Below are 24,738 nucleotides of genomic sequence, written 5' to 3' on the forward strand. Positions count from 1 at the left end.
ATAATTTTGTAAATACCCGTGGATACCCACGAATATGAAAAAAAATAGGCGGGTACCCGCATAACAGATACTCGACGGATAAGGGTACGGGTACGGGACAAATATTTATCCAGCGGGTAGGGTAGGGTGGAGCTACTACCCGTACCCTACCCACCCCGTTGACATCCCTAGTTACATCCTACATAATACACTTTATTATATAAGACAAATATATAAACATGATATCAATTCTTCTATCTTAGAATCATCTATATTGTTGGGCTCCACCACATCTTACACTACCATCTGATCACGCGTATTACATGATCATAGTAGGTGGACAACCAACCATAAAAGAAAACAATACAAGGGTAAGCTTATTTATTTTTATAAAGTTCTATAATGCATTTCAGATAATATAATTCATGTTTCTGTCAAATATTCACATTCAATTCATCGTTCCACATTAGACACAAATAAACCTATAAGACTCTAGTTTTGAAGATGTATGCATAATGTACTAGAGCTCATATGAAGTTTTGCACCTATCATGTGATCTCGTAGTGGATTATAGGAAAATAACGACCCTGACTTAGCCTAACTTACCATAACAAGGTTTGTTCCTATCAACCCTTTAGATCACAACATTATTTCATACTAGTTTTGCAGACAAGGAACCTCTTTCAACTTTCACCTCCTAAACCACATCTTTCTTTATGAATCTTAGTTTAGTAGAGTTAGGACGACTTCATGCCAAAATCCTGCTCTATTGTATACAATACACTATACAATATGAAACTTCTCCTTAGAAATAACCATATTCATAAAATTCACACAATCATAATATCATTCAATCACATTTCTCAATGTATTGTTGACATTAAAGTTGAGGCTTCATTCAAACTACCATCATTGTTACCACTGAAATCCCATTCTTCTATTTTCATTCATTTAACAAAACTTTTATCTATCTTCACTCAACACCACCTACTTATCACTCAACGAGCCACTATTAGAGAAAGGCTTGCCCAATAAACAATAAGGTGCGCCCAACGAAAACTAGAATTGATGCTCTATGAATTTTAATTAAATTTGATACCCAACGAGAGTATTATCTTGCTCAACGGAAGAGCACTAGGAGAAAATTTTATATTTTATAAGAAAAGAAGTATTCCTTTTATAAGGAAGCACGATCCCTCAAGCGAGGTGAGTGAGTGTGAGTATTTTTGTATAAGTTTGTCCGAACACTTCTACTAAACTTGATCTTGAGTGTCTTCAGAGTTAGGGAGCCTACAAGTCTACTCTAACACTCAAGTTATCAATACGTCACATGCAATAAATGTCGTAATAATTGAGTCAGATGTCATAATCGTGAATATTGTCTATTTATAGTTTCTGTATATGGGGTTGTTTTTTGTTAGGATCGTTTTGTCAACATTTTTGTCCTTCATAGGCCTAAAATTTGTAGGGTATTTTGTCTCAAGGTTTCCTTATCCATGATTAGCCATCCTAACCCTCCATTAGTTAACCTTGATTACGTTTATTATGGTAATGTTGTCCGCATGATCAAGGTTGTCTCGTCCCCTACTAACATAAGGTCTTTTCCTCTTCAGCCTCCTACGCAGTTGTAAATGATTAATTCACCCTTTTACGTACTTTATTTAGTAATATAACAAGTAATGTTGCACTTGGTAGATGAAACTCTACACATAATTAGAGAAATATTTTATTTCATAGTATTACATATGAATACAACTCTCCATTTTTATTAATACAAATGGGACATGTTTGTAATTTTACTATTCAATTTTATTACAATCGAGAAAGAAAATCACAATTCAATCTCTGATGTTGTGTTCTTCTTAAACAATATAAAGTTCTATTATTTGGTTTGTTACACATGTCATCACCGAGAGCCATTTTTCAATCCAAATTCTAAGCACTTAGAAGTTGTATGCTAAAATTACGTGGTGAGATTGGAAAATTGTGAGTAGATTATTAGGTTTTAGTTTACATTGTCAACAAACAACTTGACCCGTGGGTTCCTTGTTTTGTCCCGTAACAAAACAAGTTCCTTAAAATGTCTTCACATGATTTGAAGATCGCATAATGTCAACTCTAGTTGTTGGATTATCCATTAACGTCATGCCTATTTTAACAAATTTGGATATAGCTAGACATGCTTGAAACAAAAATTTCATCTTCACTCTTTCTTTTAATACGTCATAATAAATAAACAAAATTGATAAATATGTGTAGCATTAAGAAAATTACAATAGTCAAATGATCAATAGAAAAAAGTAGATAGTAAATCTTGTAGAATGAATGGAAAAAAAGTAGATAGTTGATTTTGTAAATTGATTACAGTTAATTGATAATATTTGACTAAAAACTTAATTTAATTTTTAGTTAATCATTTTAGATATGTTTTTTTTTTTAATTCATGTTACACATCACTTTTAATTAATGATGATATTTCAATTAAGTTAACACTCCAAAGCTCAACATTCACATATCTTAATTTATTGAAAAAAAAAATAGAAAAAGAAAACAACAACATAGAAAACCAAATCAAAATCATATTAAACAATACAAAACAAACTTTTTTTCTAAAAAAGTAAGTAAAATGATAAAAAAAAAAAATCGAAATATATTGTGTAAAAAAATTGTAACCTAAAAGAGAGAATTATACTATTAAAATTTATATGTCTTTAACCAAAGTTACAAGTTTATCTAAAGAAAAATGAAAAAAAAATGTGGGTCTTTTATTTTATTTTAAACATATCTTTGTTATCATTCATTTGTTTATATATATATATATATATATATATATATATATATATATATATATATATATATATATATATATATATATATATATATATAGATCCTATCGTGTCTGTGTGTACGTATTTTTTGAATATGCATGATATTATATTAGTAGTTGATGATATTATAATATTATTAAGTTAATAAAAAAATAAAATTATATTTATCAAAAATAAAGTTAAATGTATGGAGAAGATATAAGAAAATAACTGTTGATGAATAGGAAAAAAAAAAAAAGACATAAATAAATAGTTTTATAAAAATTTATAAAAATAACCGTTAATTTTTAAAAATTTAAAAAATAACTACATTATAAAGGGTAAAGGGTAAAGTTTGAATTATGAAATGTGGACACAAAAGAGAAAATCATCCTTATATATAATCCTATTTGAATTAAATTTAATAAATAATAATGTGTACATGTATTGGATTTTCGGTTCTCCACTTCAGTTATTTTCTAGCAAATTATCTGAAACACCAACTTCCTTTATTGATTAAAATATCAAAATGACATTTTTTATTTATAAATATCTATCTAGCTTTCCTTACACGGTGTCTCTGCAACTATTTTTTTTTCCTGATAAGCAAAATATAATATTAGCTTTCTTCTCTTAATTAATTAATTATAATTAATTAATTAATTAATATCTAAGGCACACACTCCACTGATCAAGGTCCTAACAAGGGAAAGTTCATTGAACTAACAAAGCATCTATTTCGGGTATTGTGATAATACTAATATAATTTTCTTGCTCTCGCTCATAATAAAAAACCATTATACCTGTGGTTTAAACATGGCCAGAGAGAAGTTGTTTTCTTTCTTTTGTTTGATGGAAAATTAAAGAGAAAGTGATAAGAATAACCAAGGTTTTCGTTGTGGAGTAGGAATGAAAAACGAAAAAAGAAAATTTGAAATTATTTATTAATTATTATCTTTTGTTAACATTTTTAATTAAATAATTTCAAAGTGAATTATATTTGAGATTTCAACTAATCAGATAGATGAAAATATATCGATCATTTATTATGACATAAAAAATTTATTAAAAAAAATACAAAAATAAATAATACAAAACATTAAAAATCACGTCATAATGATAAAATGATTAAATAGTTTTAACTTTCTTTTTATTCTTTTATCTATTTTTATTGTTTTCAAATTCATCCACCACTCCATTCCTTTTTATTCTACCAAACAAGATAGTGTATCTCTTAGAGAAATGATAAATGATAGAAAAATTATACTATATTCTCAGAGAAGAAACAAATTTAAAAAAGAAAAAAAATGACGATATTAATTATAAAATGCAAGTTTCATTTCAAAGCTTGAATCATAATATATGGTCTCTCTGCGATAAATAAAGACAAGCATATATAATAGCTTATGTTATAGACTACATGATTAAAATATAAGTGTATCTTTATTCAGTCACTCACTATGTACATTTTTTAAAAGACAAAGTGAAAGTAGGTACACAAACAATAAAAAAAACGCATTCTTTTCTTAATCGATATAATCATTATAATCAGTCTTTAATCTCAAGTTAACAATATTTTTTCCGTTGTAATAATATATATAAAAGATTCAACCACCGTGTTTTTGCTTCTTTTTTTTTCCTTCTTAATGAAATACAATTATGATACAAATGGATAAGGACATGTACACACTACCATCACTATGATTGAGTTGACCTACTCCAAAAATTTGGTATTTTATTAGGGTTTGTGGAGTCAAAACTATGAGAGTGTGGATGATTGAGCACTATTTGACATAAATTTGTGCCACCACTATAAGAATCGGACAACTTTATTAGAGCCAACATAGTTGTTACCTTAATCTCATGTGTGTATATAAAAGCACGAAAATCATTAATCCATGGTATTATATTTATAAATCTTAATTACTTGACAAGTGGAACTTCACAACCACCACTCTCCACTAAATTGCTATGCTCTTTTGGATTGGTGTTGCTTCATTGTTTCTTTTACTCTTATTCTAGCTTATAAGTTTGGTAGAAGAGCTTAGTCATGTTTATAATAGTGATTGAAAATAGTGTCCAATTCAAAATCAATGATATAGTGTGGTGGATATAACCCACTTGCTTCTATAATCGATGCACATAGAAACAAACAAGTTGTTATATTTAATTAACAAAGTTTAATACCAACATAACCTAGTTTAATTCTTTCAAACATGTTCTTAATTATATTCAATTTTTATAGAGAAAAACATGATTTGGAAAGGATAAGAGTGAACATCAAAGAGACTTATAACTGTTTTGATCTGTTCAAATCCTCAAATAATTGAATATATATATATATATATATATATATATATATATATATAATATATATATATATATATATATATATATATATATATATATATAATGAAATTGTAAAATAAAATAAGTATAGAATTTAAATGAAGCTGTATTTTATAATATATATTTTAAAATACATAAAATTTCATGTTGTCTATTAAGTAATTATATTACTAATACATAATTTATACTTTCAAAATAATCTCAACGTTAAATATGATCAAAATGAACCAAAATCTAACTCAAATACATCTTAAAAATATATTGATTATATTCAAATCAAATTTACTTTAAATGAAATACAATTAATAAGTTGGGCTAAATTGTATTTATTTATTAGATAAAATATTTTTTTAAAAAATAATTGTTTACAAAATGTTGAGTTTATAACAAAATATATGCATTTTAAGAGAATGAAACAAGTATTATTGTTATAAGGATGGTGGAAGCCTCATAAATGATAGGTAAAGTTTGGTTATGTCTTCTTCTACTTGAAAAGTTAACATTCTTCATTAATCACGATTTCCATCTTGAAAAAAATGGTTAGATTGTATTCGAGGATATTCATGTTAATTAAGATGGTTACAACAACAAAGTATGCAATAAAATTAGTGATCGATGACTATGTTACACATAATACAAGAATCCAACAAATTAGCTATCACAAGTAGTGACGGCCTTTTTAAGGGTTGCTAATTGTGTTTGTGGAAGCAATTCAAAACGTATGAAATACAAACCAAATTAATTATAAAATTAAAAAAAAAAAATTAGCATTGGTGAGACCGAAACTACTAATTAATGAATTTTCAAAAATAAAAAGATCGATATTACTTAAAAAAACTCATATTTCATACAAATTTTGTTTCGAAATTTTTTTTAGAAAATACTTACAAATTTTATTGTGAAAAAAAAATTTGCAACAAATTGCTATCAATTTTCTTGCAAAATATTTTGTATAAAACACTTTTTGCAACAAATTTTGTAGGAAATACTTGCAAATTTTATAATTTTGTAGGAAATTATTACCCACGAAGGAATTACCTGCCAATTAAAATTCTTAAAAAAACAAAAAAAAAGTTTTTTCTTGTAAATTTTCTTAACAAATTTGTAAGAAAAATTCCATGTAATATGAGTATTTCTATTATTGTGATTTGGGGAGCTCCAACAACACTAAAAATTTAATTTTGAATTTTCCTTTTAATTTTGAATTTAAAAAGGAAAATGTAGCATGATGAGACCAACGTTACTAATTAATGAATGGTTGAAAATAAAAAATTAGATTAAAGTGATTTTTATTGGCATTAGAGTTAGTGAGACCGACTCTAATATTTAATAAAGTTTTAAATTTTTAAAATTAAATTATAATGGACTTTTTTGACACTAAGAATTTAAAATTCAGATAAAAAGATAGTTTCTGTATGAATGATACTGACATTTATTAAGTTTTAAATTTCAAGGAAGAGTAAGGTTATTTATCTTATATTTCATTTTTCTCCCCTCTCACAAAGAAGAATTCACGTTTCGAGTAACACATGAGCTCTCATCTCCTCCGTTCTCCGTTCTCGATGTCGGTGGTAAGATATAAGGTTAGATTAGATGATCACACTTTTTGGTAAGCATTCTTCAAAAATACTAGGTTGATTAGTTGAAAATAGAAAGTCTTTGAAGACATTGCCATGTGAACACTAACCTAACATTCTCGATGTCGGTGGTAAGATATAAGGTTAAATTAGATGATCACACTTTTTGGTAAGCATTCTTCAAAAATACTAGGTTGATTAGTTGAAAATATAAAGTCTTTGAAGACATTGCCATGTGAACACTAACCTAAATTTAAGACTCATGGTTCGGAGGCCAAATTTGGAGTCCCGTTGACAGTGGAGGCAAGATAGAGCGTGACGATGACTTGTGAGTTAAGTCATGCTCTGTGAAGAGCACCCTCGCCAGTGGCTTGTGGCTTCAGGAAGGATGAGAACAACTGTCAAGTTACCCATGCCGACAACGTGTTGATAGAATTTGCGTAGGCAGCCTGCATGGAGGAGTTTGGGTTGTGGAGGAGACGCACGAGGTTCAAGAGTATTCTAGAGAGAAAGGGGGAGAGCGCATCGATGGGCACGTGGGAGAGTGTGTCCACGATGGACATGGGTTTTTGTCGGAGGATTCAATGGAGTGAATGCAGGAGAGGAGCACCAAAACAAAGTGTTGGTCTAGGCTACGAGCGATGGACTTTATTTAGTGACTCATGCAACTTGTGTGTCATAGTTCGAGAGCTTCTCAAGTACCCTTTTACTTTGTGTTTTGTGTTTGCTTTGCATGAGCCATTTTTGAATCTTGGGTTCCAGCCATCATATTTTAAAAATTAATTAACTAAATACGGTGTGATGGTCAAACAAAAACTAGACCGACACTATAAATAGTATTAATTTTAATAGTACCTAATACTTTTTTGAAACTAAAACTTTTAGCAAAGTTAGACCCATGAACACTACCCAAAGTAGTGTGGGTTTATCTCTCATTATTTGAGTCTACTATAAAAGTTGTTGCAAATATGTCATAACTTCCATTTTTAGAGGATGGTTGTTTTTTCACACATTAACATCAGTATTCTCATTTTAAGTGTGATTTATTGGGACACTAATACTATATTTTCTTGTAGTGATACATGAGGTCAAAAGAAGAAATTTTTGATGATGTCCTTATGAGTGCATATTTATGCCATCATTTAACCTTTAATCTTGGATTCTTAATGGGTTTTTGTGCTTTAAAATATTATTTTAATTAGGATTTGTTATAATTGAGTTTATTGAGCATGAGATAAAAAACACGTTAAAAATAATTTTTTATTGCATAAATGTTCTTTGCGTATTTTAAGTTGTGTTGGTGCAATTGTAGTTAAGTTCAGCTCATAGAGGTGTGAAAATAAATTGATTAAAGCTTCACGACACTTTAAAGATAAACCCAAGAATAGCAAATAATCAAAACCACTAAAAGCCAAGTCAAACATTGCACGAAGAAGGCAAGAAAAACATGAAAAAGTAAAGAAGTTTGATTGAGCCAAACTAAATTTAGCTAAGCTAGAAAGAGAGAATGAGCAACAAAAATTGGACCTTACGGTTTTCTCTATCTTTTTCCACAAAAAGGGATTTGATAATTCAAAAATATTTATGATAAAAGACAATTTAGGACAAATATATCTTTACATATTTTATTTGATATTTTTTAAATAATTATCTTATTTAACTATATAAGAAAATATCAAAAGATAATAATTACCAAATCTTTTGAAATCTGGAAAGATCTTCTTAAATATTTTTAAATCTGAATAACAACCAAATATATCTTGAAGATATTGAATTTATTTAGAAGATAATTTGAGGATAAAGAAAGAAGATTACAAGAATAGAAAAGTCAAAAACAAAGTACAGTTCAATTTCTGTATAAAGAGACTTAGGAAAATACATTAGGGGAGCTTAGGAATCCTTTGGGGGACCTAATTTCGTCTTCCCCACCATATTTCACGTTCTCCCATTTACTCTATTCTATTCTCATGTTATTTTTACTCCATGGAGTTCTAAGTTTTTGTGGTTGATTCTGGTGTAATTTCTTAGATGTGATTTATGTTTATCTATGTCTTTTTGTTTATGAATCAAGTAAGAGTAATGATTTTTACATTGTAACTAGTTAGAAATGTGTTTAATCTATGTACATATTAACCGTATAAGTCAAAGGATTTTTAATTTTAATTGGGACTATACTTTGATTAAAGTTAAAAACTTTCATATGATTGAATGAGGTTTTGCTAATAATTGAGATATACTTTGATTAAATTAATCAAGATTGTACTTTGGTTAACTAGCTTTTTACTTGATAAAGAGATAAAAGAATAGACATGATTAGACATAGTAAAATTTGATTGAGATTATATTTTGGTTAAATTTATTATGAATAATATAAAATTATCACTTTTAATTAAGATTGTATTTTGATTAATATTGAGAACGCTAACAAATTGGTTGAGACTTTACAATAATTGATTTGAAAATCTAAAACAATAATTAATTGAATAATAATCTTTAAGTAATCGGTGATGAAACCTATTTTGAAAAAACAGTGAAATTAACACTATTTTCTTTATCATTGATTTTATCCTTATTTATCATTTTATAATTTTATTTCTTTCTATCATTTGTTATGTTTTAGTTATTCTTTTATTTATCTTATGTATCTTTATTTTCTATTATTATTTTTATTTTATTTTAGTAACCTTTTTATAGATTTTATAAGAACTAATTTGTTAAAAATCAATTTCGTGTTCATTGGGAGACGACTTAGGGTTGACTTTACCCTTTCTAAGTTGTTAGCTACTAGCTTGACAATACTGAAATTGTTATAGTTGAGTAGTGTTAATTTGATCACATCAATGACAACGTTATCAAATTTGGCGCTGTTGTCGGAGAATATGGTTAGAATTTTTAACCTTTCGATTCTTAGTTTACTTTACTTTATTTTTGTTTTTTGTTTATAACTTTATTTTATTTTCGTTTTTTGTTTATAACTAACATATTTTTTTCTCCTAACATTGTTTTTTCCTTTCGATTTTAATTTTTAATTTTTAATTTTAAATCATAAATTTTGGTTTGAGGAATTTTATTGCGAAATTTGTGAAACTAGTTGGGGAACACTTAGGCTAAAGAAAGATAAAGGTACTTAAGTTGTCCATTGACATACACCTCTCTTTCTTAAAAGTCTACTCAACAATTTTTCAACTAATTTCTTTTCAGAAAACCTCTTTGAAAAATATAAAATAATTTTTCATTGAAAATAATCAATAATGTAATTTTCAAATGAACTATGATTATTATCCACAATAACCATATGACTTTCATTAGCAACAACAACATGCACCACCACAACAAGTTCCATTAACTAATGGACCATCCTATAGGGAAGTTGTGATATTTAATGTATGGAGTGGGAGAGAAATTAAAAGCCACAAATGAAAGATGAAAAGCTTATCAATGATGCAAAAATATTGAGCAAGAGCAGTATGAAAATGAGCAAATACTATGCGACATGATGAAGGTAAGTAAACACCACTTTGTAGAATTAGTTCTAACTGTTAATTCTATCCTCCAATCCCATCAAAGATTTGCTGAAATTGCAAAATTTAAAACCTCTGAAGGAAATCGATCAAACACAACGCTACAACTTGGGCAAATGGTCACATCTTAATCTTTTTCCTTCTTTTTGGTCAAGATGTCAACTAAAGAGTCTCCAGCTTTAGGATAAATATCCTGCCCAACTTCAAATTCATCCAACTCATACTCAAAATAATCTTTTGAAGTATTCACCTTTACATGTCTTGGATTGATATCCTCATATCTCCCCACACCATTAGTAATGTCGATGAATGGCTCCACATACCCCGTTGATTTTTGAAATTGTTAATGTCCACTTTCATTATTTTCTCTTCAAATTTCAACCTTCCCAGATCGATAGAATCTTGGATAGTATTCCTAAAATGCATGCAATTATTAGTCATATGACCATAAACATTGTGAAATTTGTAATACTTCTTCCCCTTCTTTGTTCTAAGGAAGGTAGTTTATGATCATCAGTCAACTTTATTTGTTTATCTTTCAATAGAATATGAAATATTTAATTAGCTTTAGGTACATCAAATGTATAAGTTTGATTTTCAACTTTATCATTCACTTCACTTTTTTGTAATAATTTACACGTATAGGGTGACCCTATTTTTAATTTGGCTAACTTAACTTCTTTGCCCTTAGTCATATTGTCCTCATTGATTTCTGTTATTTCTGGCAAATAACTTTTTGAATTACTTATATAAGATACTTTCTCTTTCTTTGTAGGTTTTCCAAATCTTCGATATCTTTCTTTTTCATATTTGATTTGTTTGATTCTTCTGACTTTGTCTGCCAATTGAGCCATGTCCCATAATGATACATTCACTAATTTTTCACGTACCAAAAACTCTAAACCAAATGATGTCATTCTTACTAATTCATGTTCTAGGATTTTAGTAAAATACTTAGACTTCATTTTGTTGAAATATATTTAAATAATCATCTATGTTCTCATTAGACATGTCAAGTGAGTTGAAACCCGTGACCCAATTCGGCTCAGCACAAGTTCGAACCAGGTCAAGTTGGAAAAATACATTTTTTACTGATTATAGGTCAAAACGGGTTCAGCTCACTTAACCCACGAGTTATGCAAGTTCGAGCCGGGTTAAGTGAGCTGACCCACCTAAATTTAGAAACCCCTAATTTGAATTTAAATAACAAATAACTTGAACTGAATTTGAAAACTTTTGTATTCAAACCAAGAAATTATCTATCCTCTTTGGTATGATAGAAGCAAAATTAGCATTAAAGTGGCCAAAAGAAAGCTAAGAAAAATATGAATATTTAAAAATAGTAAAAAATTATTTTTCACTTTTTTATATGGGCTAGTGAGTCAACCCACTTAACCAACCAACTCGTGGTGGGTTGAGGTGGATTATAAAATTTCTGGCTCACCATGAAGTGAGTTGGGTTGGACTTACTCATTTTTAACCCAACCCGTGGTGAGTCAACCTGGATGAGTCGGGTTGACTCACTTTAACACTCCTAGTTCTCATTATTGAATCTTTTCACATTCATCAAATCAATTAAGCTTACCTGGGTTTCTCCCCTAAAGAATTGTTCATGGAAATTCCTTTCCAATTGAACCCAATTATGTATCAAATTTGATGGCAAAGTTGTAAACCATGTCAAAGCACATTTTGTTAAAAAACTAGGAAAATATTTCTTCTTCGAGTTCTCACTTAATGCTAAATCTCCACACTCAATTGGACATCTCACAACATGGTCAACTGTTGACTCCCCAATCTCTCTAGAGAATGTAGAAAAGTTAGGTATTTTTTACCCTCTAAGTAACTTTATTTCAAAAACAAAATTTAGAAACACAGACACAGTTAAATTGCATGTTGTTTGGATTATAATTATAACCAAAGTCACCACTAATGTTTAAGTACTAATCAACATTTTGACATCTTCTAATCATTTGGACATTTCTTATTTGGTTTGGGTTGAAATTGACTACATGTTCTAGTAGTTGTATTCCATGATTAATATTTTCTTGTTGATTTGCTTGTCGATATTTTCTCCTTAAGGGATTACCAAAGTATCCCTTATTCGAGCCATTTGTTCTATTAATCTTTGAAAACTATCAACTATAGTTTGAACCAAAGGATTCAAAATAGTTGTCATTTGACTTTATAACACTTTGACCATATTTCATGATAACTATAATCAATTTGTTGTCTTATGATATCTCAAAATGTATTCAATATTTTTGTCCTTATGGTATCAAGATTTACATTGTTTTTCCCAATATCCCTTTCAAGTACAAGTCTTAATAAATCCTTATTGTTCATCCTATTAGAACTTGGAGCATGTGATGTAGACATACCTGATAGGTATCTCTCATAGAGATTACACATCAATGACCCAGCCCCATTAAAATTGCTCCCTCCATATGGCATATGTTATGTTTGTGTGCTCATGTTGAGTCCAACATAGGTAGTTATAAGGTTAATCATTGTCTGAAGATGCACTTTGACCAATATTTTGACTACTAACAATTATTGTAGTCTGCCTCCACTAGTGCAGGGAAGGAAAACGACAACGGTTATTTTCAATTTTTGGCTTCGGGTGCGCACCCGAGGCATATACTGCCGAGGTAAAAAGACACTACTTTATGCCTCGGTTGTCAACCCGAGACATATTTGAATCGTTACTGCCTCAGTTTCTATCAACCGAGGCCTAATGATGTATCAGGAATAGTGATCATGTACTGGCAGAAGGTGCTGCACCAGTAGAAGCAGCAGGAACCGCTTGCGGTTGCAGAAGATGCAGTAGTAGCAACAAAGGCTGGCACAAAAGATGAAAGGATCGTGTTGCCAGTAGCCACAATAGAAGCAGTGGTGGTTGTCATAGTCGAGAACAGTGGTGCATAAGATGTGGTAAACGAAAAAGAACCCGTTGGTTTTGAAGCCGATGCGCCAGAAGCCGTCGAAGAAGCTGAATCAGCATTGGGGAATCGAAAAGAGGGTTGAGAAGCGAAGGAGAGTCCCGAAGAGCTAGATGACATCGCTGTAGTAATAGCTGAAGTAGACAGCTTTGCAAATGTTGGGATCGTCGTTGAGGTCGAGGTCGAAGAGGGTCTAGTGGCAAGCATACTCGAGAACAAAGGAGAGCTGCTTGTAGAGGTTGAGGAAGCTGAAGAAACTACCAACGCGTCGTTGTTGCTGAGGATGATCCTCCGAACAGTGGTGAAGCAGAAGAAGATGCTCTGAAAGCTGCCATTGAGGCACAGGAGTAGTACCACCAAGCTGAAAAGAATTGGGTTTTTTTAACCCTAAAAAACGATACTGCCTCGGTTATATAAGAACCGAGGCATATTCCTTTAGTGAAATAAAAAAAATTTAAAATACTCCAACTTAACTGCAACAGGGTAAGAAGTATCTGAAGCAGAAAAGCTATTAGGCCTCGGTTCAGCGGTACTCGAGGCATAAAAGTATGTAAAAATTTTCAAATTTTGGGACAACGGAAATTGTCAAAATTTTTTAAGCTATATGCCTTGGTTAGAATAGCAACCGAGGCATAAAAGTTGACTTTAATTACAAAAATGCCACCGCATGTTTATATGCAGCGAGTTCGCTAGAACTGAGACATATACTGCGATGTAAAAACTCTTAAATACACTAGTGCTCCTATAATATTATGAGTAACATTAGTAAAATGAGGCACTAATCCATTGATTTGGCTCCTATAATATTATGAGTAACATTAGTAAAATGAGGCACTAATCCATTAGTTATCGGAGTTGTTAAATTTTGTGTATTTTGAGTCATAATTATTCGATCACTTCTCAATTTCATACATAGTTCACACCAAGTTATACTCTCTTAAAACTTGTCTTCTTTTTAAAACTACTGAATACACAATTATCCTATTAGGCGTGTTAATTTGTTTATAGAGTTAATTTAGTTCATAAAAAACGCATTCAAGAAACATCAAGCCAAATCCTCGAGAGAAAAAAAAATCCTAATATAGACACCGTATTTTACAAATGGTGAAGGAATTTCGTATCCATGATATTCATCATCTAACGAAGTTCCCTTAAGAAAAGTTCCATCATGGTGCAAAAGTTAACTTTTGCACTTTTGCCACTTAGGTTCTTTTATTAATTGTAAAAAAACGTCGTTGTTGCAACCTTAAGAAAAAAGCTATTCCATTGCTTTGTCTCCAAGACTTGTGTATTGTCATGATACAGTGATTCCTCAATATAAAAGATAAAAAAAAAAATCGTACTTTCAAAATATTAAAATATTTCTCATAATGGTTCCAATATGTGAATATTAAATTGAGTTAGACCAGAAAAAAAAATTTAATTTTTTTTAAACATGGATTAAATTAAATTTGACTCACTTAATTGGCAGATTAAATGAGTTTGAACCCATTTAAGAATGAATTAATCTGTAACCCATCAATGATGACTTTTTAATTTCTTTTACCTTTTTCTCATAAGATTTTTATTATAATTATTTATTATTTTAATTAATAAAAAATGAGTTAAGTAAATATACCAAATCAATCAAGTCAAAGTAAATGGAATCAACTTATAAAATTCTAACTTATCATAAATTAATTGATGAAACTCATTTTTAGGTTTAAAGTCAACCCGTACTAAGAGAGATGCAGGACATTGGCACCCCCACCTGCAACGTTACATCTTTGATTCGAATTCTGAAATTAGAATTAAAAATGCATCTAACGTTACAATTTTAAGTCTTTTCTTTTTCAGCGCGATTTCCTTCTTTTATCATTCACATTGGATACCTAGAAGATATTCTGTACGCAATGTCTTAGAGAAAACTTCTTCTTATAAATATTTAAATTATGTTATTAACGTTTCTGTTTGACTACTTTTGTAAAAATGTAGATTATATTTCTTAATTATAAATAGGTGAAACTATCGAAAACTATAAACTTAGCTTAAAAATTGTACGACCTCAATTCTTATTTGTCAAACTTTATTAACTTCTCACTCGACCATTACAAGAATAAACAAAATCAAATATAAATTTGATGATATTTTAAGGAGTACGAGGAGATTAACATATGATAACAATATTTAATATTTTGAATAGATTTAAATATGTTTTTTCAAAAACTATAAGATGAGAGTAGAGAATCTAAATTTGGAGTAATATATATATATATATATATATATATATATATATATATATATATATATATATATATATATATATATATATATTTTTTTTTTTTCCCTTCGGTTAAAATTTCAAGTTTTAACCCATTTAATTTTGATTTTTTTTTAATTTATAAGTTTAGACACCATTAATGATTTAATAGTGTGATAAATGATGGATATCAAGTAAGAGTTCAACACCACCGGTCAACTATTGTTAGTCACCCTTTTAGTTTTTATAACAAAACCATCTTGACATGATCACAAAAATAAATTTGTCTTTCTATATAACTTGGAAGCGTATATGCTAAAATGAATTTCAACCCTAATACGGTTCATCATAGATTTCAGTCAAGTTGGGTTGAAAAATTTTTATTTTTTTTTTCAGAAATAGGTTGAACTGAACCCAACTCATCTAGCCTACGAATTAAATGAATTCGAGCCGGGCTGAAGGTGGGTTGATCCACAACTCACCACTAACAACACTATTAATTTTTTTATTATTTTATTTTTTATAATTATTTATTACTTCTAATTATAGGCTCACAATTTGATATTTTTTTAAATATTATAATGTTGCTAAATAATATTTGAATAATTTAAGTGTTTGATTTAATTGTTTGCTAAGTTATATACGTGATACTTTAATCTTTAGCTACTATCTTTACAATAATTTCTCGAGCATCAGCATCATGTGAACACTTAGATTCCACTATTATAAAAAAATAAATTCAGTCAATTCATTTTAATTGTAATATAATAAATATATAAAATAAATTGTGAAAAAAAATCCAATAATGAGCTAACCCACCAATCCATGGTGATTGGACTAGATTGCAAAATTTTTGTTTTATAAAAAAATAAGCTGAGTTGAGCTGACCTTTTTTACCTCAACTCGTGGTAAGTCAATGTGAACCAGATTAACTTATCTGACATAAACAAAATTTGATAAACTTTAAAATCATATTCTTTAATTAAATTCACATAATAAATACTAAGTAAATAGGATGTTATCACATCATCACTCTCTTTAATGTTGTTTAACCTTAAAAATTAAAAAAAATATTATACAAAATAAAATAAAAATTGAACTATTTTTTTTAACTAAAGGGCTAAAAGAAACTATATATCTAATATAAAAAACTTAAAAAATAATTAAACATTTAATAAATCTTTAAAAACATGTTTTTTTATCATTAAAAATGATAAATAAACCATAGTGTATCACATCATTAACTTTTTTCAATTTCAAAAATTAAAAGTAATATTTTACAAAATCGAAACAAGAGTAACAAGAAGTTTAAAATAATACCCTAAATTTAAAGATTAAATAAACATTTAACTCTTTTGAACATCATCTTAATTTCAGTTATCTTTTTAAGAGATAATAAAACTTTGTGAATGAATGATAAAAAGTAAAAAAAAAAAATGGTATTTAACAACTTTGGATTCTCTATTTTTTTTTGTTATGCATTTAATGTGGCTCCAAGAAAAATCAATATATTTTAAAGGTAGAAGACATATAGAAGAAAAAAAGAACAAGAAAGAATCTAATTTCTATTTACCCTACCACTCTTTTCCTAATATGTGAAGAAAAAGGTTTGAATAATTGAGAGAGAAGTTAAAAAAAGACATAAGAAGAAAAGGTGAAAAGGATGGTAGAGGGCAAAACATAAATTAGTGTGCTGGTTAAAACATAAAAAGTAAACTAGAATTACATTGTCAGAACATGCATTCATTGATTCACACACACACAAAATATATATTTAAAAAATAATCAACATTAATAATAGATATTTTATTTTTTGTGTGTGTAAATGAATAATTTATTGAAAAAGGAATTTGGTTTTAGAGAATCTAAGTGGTAGTTTGTAGCATGCTTTTTGCCCACAGATTATGAAGAGAGAGGAATTGAAAATTTGGGGTTCACGTGAGAGAAATGAATAAGAGGAGTTGAAGCAAATTTAGAATGTCTAGGATTTCGAAAACCCTCTTTCTAAGGTACACTCACTTCACCTTTTCAGGCTTATATTGCATACCCAACAATCATGGGTGTCAGAACCACCATTTATATCACATGACACACACAAAAACAATCTTGCTTCATATTTTCAAAATCACTTTCATCTTTTCTGCATCAATCAACCATGTTTACACTAATTTACTCTAATTTTTTGTTCTTATTTGTTTTCAAACTGCTTATGGATTCATTAAGGATTCTAACCTTTCCATGTGATTTTAATGGATTCAATATAATTTTTCAATTTAAATCTTTATTTTATTTAAAAGTAAATAAATTTGTCCTTTCTGTTAAATCGGTGTTACACGTTTTAAAAAAGTAATCATCTTTTAATAATTTTAGATAAAAAACTGTTAAACCTTTTCTAGTAAAGAGTCTAATTGTATGTTAGTTTTTTAGTGTTATTTTTTATTGTATATTTAAAATATACTAATTTTAATATATTAAAAATATATTTTAAAATATTAAAACTGATATACATTAATATATCTTAGAAACACAAGATTTTAGAGCACACAACATAAAGCAATTTTTAGAATTTAGCGTATATTTAGCATAAATGAATGTTCTAGAAAACTAGAGAGGTGGTGTTATAAATTTAAGATTATTACAGGGCACATGCTCACAGTTTTAGATTCTGTCTCACAACATAGATATGTTTTATTCCATCTTTTTTTAACTAACATTTTATTCTCTTGTGGAATTTTGAAATATTTTTCTCAAATTTCAATCTTTCATGACTTTATATATAAGATTAACTATTGCATCAAATAGTTATGTTTAGTTCAATTTGGTAAATATGAATATAATGAAAAGAAAGAAAGAAAAAAAGACATGGATATATTTGGTAAAACATTTTGTGAAAAAAAAAGGAAAATAAAAAGAGAGAGGGCTTAATACAACTTAGTTCATTAAGTTGTGTATTTCTCTTTCTCTATGGTTTTTAATTTTAATGTTAATAATTTCATAATGGGACCAATAATGGGTTATAAAAAGTTGAAGATTTCTTTTAAGTCTTACTTTTAACAAATAAATTATGAATTTCGTGTTGAGTATAAATAGCATATCAGATTTTTGTTCTTACATTATTGTTAACCAAACAAACAAGTATTCTTAAAACTATCATAAACCTTTCTCAAATATATATTCTATGGAAATCAAATCAAACCCATGTCCCTCGACTAATAGAGGAGAAAAAAAGAAAAAAAAAATATTGAAATCAATTTTAAAATTTGATTTATATATGCAATTTGTTCCTTCATTAGGGTTTTATAGTTGCAGGAGAGAAGATCTGAACTCATTACTGTTCTCACCTAGTGTCCATGTTAGTAGATAAGAAGATTCTGGCATGAACCTAAAAGAACATGTGATAGGGCATGTGAAAACTGAAAATGGAAGAGAAATAATAAAGAAAAAACACACTTAGTTGGATTTTGCAGTGTTAAATCCTTTTCTTGTCTCCTGTTATCACCCATTAAATAAAAACCTATTCCACCATTTTTATTCCTCTATAATTCAATGTTTGGTTTATCATAGGAAATCGTCTAAAAAAACCAAAAAATTGGAAGAAATTTAACAATTAATATATAAAAAATTATGATATTATTAAAAATCTTAAAAGTATGTGCTTTTGTGGGTCTTTTATCTCATTAAATTTATCAATAATTCTAATTAGTATAGGATATTTAATCTATGCTTTTATTTCCTTTTGTCCAAAAAACAAATGTTTGGATTCCAATTAATAATGTGGATCCATTATTCATATTTAAATTAAAATTATTTTAAATAAATTTTAACTTTCATATTTAAAATTTTAAATCAGAAGACACGTCTTTTGATACTTGTATCTTCATTTCCCACTAAATCTTGTCAAACTAATTTTGAATACATTACCCATCATATACAAGGAGAAAATAATTGGACACAATTTATATGAACTTCATTATTTATTTTTGTAATGATTATCTAATGAGCTAATAAAAATTTAACTTTAACGACTTAAATCGGTCTTTAACATATTTTTATTATAGTAAAATTTTAATTCTTGCTAAAAAGTAGTATCACAGATAATGCTACTTCTAAATTTTATGCAAAAACATACAAGTTTACCTATCGAAAGAATAAATATACAATAAGTTTACAATTTGGAATTTGGTAACCAGTGAGTTAAAAAAAATTTAAAAAATATCAAATTAAAAGCATTAAAAAGCACAAAATATAATTTTTGATCAGTGTTCTTATTTCACTAGTTAAACTTTTCCCAAGAATTTTTATGCATTTGAGAGTGGATGATTTCCAAGAGGATATACAGTGGCATGTGCATAGAAGATTTATGGTGGAACTTGGAATGTCTTCTTGAACAACCCAAATCATATTATTAGTACGGAATGAATGGTTTCATCAAAATTTAGGACACTAAAATTGCGTGTAAAAATGTTTAAACACATTGTTCTCCTGCACTAGCTTCATAATTGTAGTAATAATGTTTTTTTTTTCAGATCAAAGTATTTGCAGTAATTATCTTATTTTTTTTTATGTTTTTCTTAAAATTTTTATTTAATGTAGTCTCGATTATTAAAAATAGTTGATGTAATTTCTTTTTTTTAAGTCTTCATATTTTAACATGATAACCTTAATTAATACAGAGGAAACTTTATAGTTTAAGAACTATTTTTTATCGACTTAGATAGAAAATTTATATTTTATATACAATATTTATATATAAATACATTTACATATTCTTATTCTTTATCGATAAAAAAACCTTAATATAAAGAAAGAAACCATTAAGTAAAAAAATTAAGAAAAAGTATTAAATAATAATTACAAACATCATGATTAAAAAAGGTATATATATATAGTGTAGTGATATCACACGAACAATTCATTCATATGATGTTATTTTTAGCTAAAAGAATAAAACTAATTAAGAGTTTAATTGAAAAAAAATACTAGAATTAACGCAACAATTAGTTAGTTGATATTTATTTTTCAAAGAGATAAAAGCATTGAATATCCTAATTATTGTTGGAACATTCCCTAACATGTATCTGGGTCTATTAATTAGTGGATTATTTGTTAATTAAGTAGAAACCTTGCAATCCTAAACCCTAATTTCTTTTTTTTTTTGAAATTAGTAAAGATGGATTTGTAAAAGGAAAAAGAAATGAAAAGATGAGTTGAGAGATTAGGGTTTAGTGTGGAAGCATGTATATAATTATGAAGAGGGTGAGTTGGTTGAACATAGGATTCTTGGAATAGCAGAGAATAGAATAGGTCTGAATAGAAAGTCTCTTTCTGTGTCCTCTTCTGCTCCTTCTGTTCACTCACTAGTCCTTGTTTTTATCCACAACTACATTTATTTCCATGCTTTCATTTTATGTCCTTATTTATTTATTTATTTATTTTTATATAAATAAATAAAAGATGAAAGTGAAAAGGGAATGATAGTTCAATGACATATCATTAATTATTCTATGGAAAATTGAGGAAGATATTACCAACTTTTATAAAATGAACAATCAGAATTTAACTTCAAAATATATAATTTTTAATTTACAACTTAATAAATGATCATCAACAATGCTATATCTAAACCTTAATTTTGACTAATAATGTTAATTTTGACTAAGAATGTTAATTAAGTGAACTGACTTTTTTTATTTCATAAAATGAAGAAAGAATTGTTTACGTCACTCTCTAAATCATCTTTATGTATTAAGAATAATGATTGAGTTTGAATATAGAGTTGTTTTCAAATAAAAATATTATATAGATTTAATTTAATTAGAATTTATTTATGTTTAAGTTAACAAAAGTTATATAGCTATTTTTTCTAATATATTTGAATCTGAATATAATTCACTATTAAATAAGTTCAAACAACAACAAAATAATTTATTAAAAAATAACAAAATATATACACTCTTGATATATTTTTGAGATGCAAATTTATTCATACATATAATATTAATAATAAGATCCGAGTCCTATCTTAATTACATCTTTAAAGTAATAAAATATTTAATTTTCTTATTTTTTTTATTATAAAACTTAAACTTATATTTTAATTTCGAATAATTTTCATATATTTAATAATAAAATCAACTTGTACATCCAAAAAATCAAATATTTATTTGTTATTATTTTCATAAAAATTATGAATGCAAAAAAGAAAAAAGTGTAATAAAATTGGATTGTAAAAGAATATAAGTAGCATTGGATCTTGTGGATTCTGTGTTTTTGGTTATGAATTGAAGTTTGAGGGAATTGAGGCACTGCAATGGCACGTGATGACATTAGAATTATGATGATGATGGATAAACCAAAAAGAAGGGAAAAAGAAAATGAATAGTAATGAGAGTGTGAAAACGACATCTTATGACTGAAATTATTCGACGAGAGAAGAAAAATTCATCAACAAACAACATTAAGTGCTCTCTGAAGATTCCTCTCCCTATGTTAACTTCGGATGAACCTATTAATGACACACTCAGGTTGTTCCTCATTTTCAAACTCAATGTCACACAAAATATTTATTATTTTTTTAATAATACTATATGTATATTATTATTATTAATTTATTAGTTATATACATATATGCAAATTAGTTCAGTTTTTGGTTAAAAATATATTCAGACCAAATATAGAAAACAAGATACCCGTTCGATTTGAAAAAGAGAAAAGTGAAATAAACTAAACCAATTTGAGCATTTGGATAAATTTTGAGATTTTTAATTTTAATGTTTTTTGTTTTATTAAAAAATTACCCTTTCTTTTTTATCTTTTGAATTGAAATATAATAATAAAAGACATGTTACTTTAAAATTTGAGAAATATATTAAATAATACACAAATAAAATTATAGGATTAAATATTTAATATCATTAAAAACTAATATTTTTATACTTTAACACCAATAAATACCAAATAATTAACATAAATTTTAAAAAATAAAAATATAACGAAAAGTCAATATGATAAATTTAACCAGGTTACTGAAAAGAATATAAAAATAAATTATATCATTTGACATGTCAAATGTCAAAAAAGTTTGTAGAAAATAAAAGTATGTTTGAATTTCAAGAATTTGAGAGAGGAAATTTGAATTTTGATAGAAGGAGGAGGTGCAAATGAGTTTATTTGGATTAAGAAAAATTTATACAATTTAAGTGGATTTAAGTTGTAAAAGTTCATATATGGTTTGATAAATTATTTTAATGAATAAAATTAAATAATTATCATTTTATTATTAAAAATAAACGTAATATAAATTTAAATATAAGTATTAAAAATCATGTTAAAATAATGTTGAAGTTATTATTTAAAATTACAAAATATAACTTATTATTATTATTATAAACAGAACAAATTATTAAGTTAAAATAAATTTTATATATATATATATATAATAAATTATATTTGAACTTTTTTGATATTTTTTGATATTTTATCACAAATATCTTATTTGTGCAATGAAAATGAACATGAACAAATTTGCATTATCTTTTGTGTTTTATTAATTTTTTCTATTTATCGTGTTTTTAATGATAATAATTCATCATTCCAAATCTGTTTATTGAAACAAACAGACCATTAAACTTTAGTTACAATATTTTATTTTTAATTTTTTATAAAAGAAACATATGATGTTGAAAAAAATAATTATCACCATATAAAAATGATAAATTTTAAGTGCAATATTTAAATAATTTATTCAAACTCGACGTTAGTTCCTCTTAAGTTAGCGACGGTGAGATTAGAGTGTATTATAAAAAATAAAAAATATAAAATATAAAATCAATGTAATTGAAAATATGGACAAGATAATTATATAGGAAAAATATAAATTTAATAATGAAAAATACTCATTTTAATTGTCTTAATGTTTTTTCACAAATTCTTTAATATCTGATGGATTATGAACATAATCTAACACTAATTTTGTACATAAATCAATACTTCATCCATTTTTTCACGAAAATATTTTTTTTATATAATAATTAAGCACTTTGTCTGACTCCAGTTGTTGTATTAAAACAAACTTTCAAACAATGGTAGACACAAACATAGATAACAAAGGTTTAACAATTTTGAAAATGGGTATAGTATTTCGTAAAATTCAATTTCCACCACATCAAGAAGATATGAGTTAATTTCAATATAAATGTATGTACCTTATTATATAATACCCACACTCAAAGCTTTTTGATTGATGTGAGAACTACAAGTTGAATACATGTATTGTGAAAAGGAAGGTGGTGGTTGTTAACACAAATGGCTTTGATGTATAACTATTCGATGAAGACATTACATAGAGACTTGATGAGGATATGAAGGTTTAATAAAGACATGATGAGACTTGATAAAGTGATAAAGACGTGAAAGATCTGTTGTGTTGATCAAGTTTGAAGTGTGCTTAATCTAGATGCATGTTAAGACTTTTACAAGTGTACCAAATCATGCAACTAATAAAAATGGTAAGTCCAAGTATCGTTTTCCCACGGAAATTGTGTTTGTTTAGTTAACTAGGCGTACTTACTAATTTAAGCATTGAATGTAAACATAGATTAATTCGAAACAAGTGGAAACATAGATATTACTAAATTTGAAAGTGATAAAATAATCAAGGCAAAGACTCATTGGGGTTGGAATTCATGACCAAAACTCTAAGCAATCATCTCACAATATATATCTATAATCTACTCAAGCATTGACATCAAAGGTCCTAATCCCTTAGGGGCATGTTTTGAACTTTTATGTAAAAATACTAATCCCTTATATGTTTAAACACAAAAGACGCATTAAAAACGATGTCTAGAATGACCAAGAGCTTTGGTCTATGTTTAGAACCAAACCTCTAGGTTGTTCTATCCATGTCTAGGGTTCCAAAACACTTTCCAAATGATTAGATACCGCAACAATGCATAGATATTTCATCATGCACGAAAATAATGTAGATAGAACACAAAAGCAGTGAAAGAGATTCTATTGCATAAATGAAACTACAATGAGTTTAGGTACATTACATCCAACCCTAATGAAATGGAGTTTAGCTACTCCTATACATCTAGAGCACAAATGGAGTTGGAATGGTAGAATGAATGAAGAAAGATGAATCCTTTAAGCCCCAGAAGTGTCTTAACCTCTGTCTTGAGTTCCAGTCATGTTCCCCTAACCAAAACTTCATTTTTCTTTGAGTCTCGACACTTTTAATGTTTAAGCAAAAAGTGATATTCGCTGGGCTAACAAACATACTCATTGGGCGAACAAGACTTCCTCGTTAGGCTATCAAGTCTT

The 24,738-nt window shown here is 27.6% G+C and overlaps 1 pseudogene; it reads right to left on the reverse strand.

The window, feature by feature from the left end:
* Positions 1-10,273: 10,273 nt before the first annotated feature.
* On the reverse strand, positions 10,274-13,292 carry LOC146881008 (uncharacterized; annotated as a pseudogene).
* Positions 13,293-24,738: the final 11,446 nt, after the last annotated feature.

The sequence above is a fragment of the Vigna unguiculata genome, chromosome 11 (assembly GCF_037176805.1).
Source record: "Vigna unguiculata cultivar grain cowpea cultivar isolate G323 ecotype 2 chromosome 11, ASM3717680v1, whole genome shotgun sequence".
Taxonomy (NCBI): domain Eukaryota; kingdom Viridiplantae; phylum Streptophyta; class Magnoliopsida; order Fabales; family Fabaceae; genus Vigna; species Vigna unguiculata.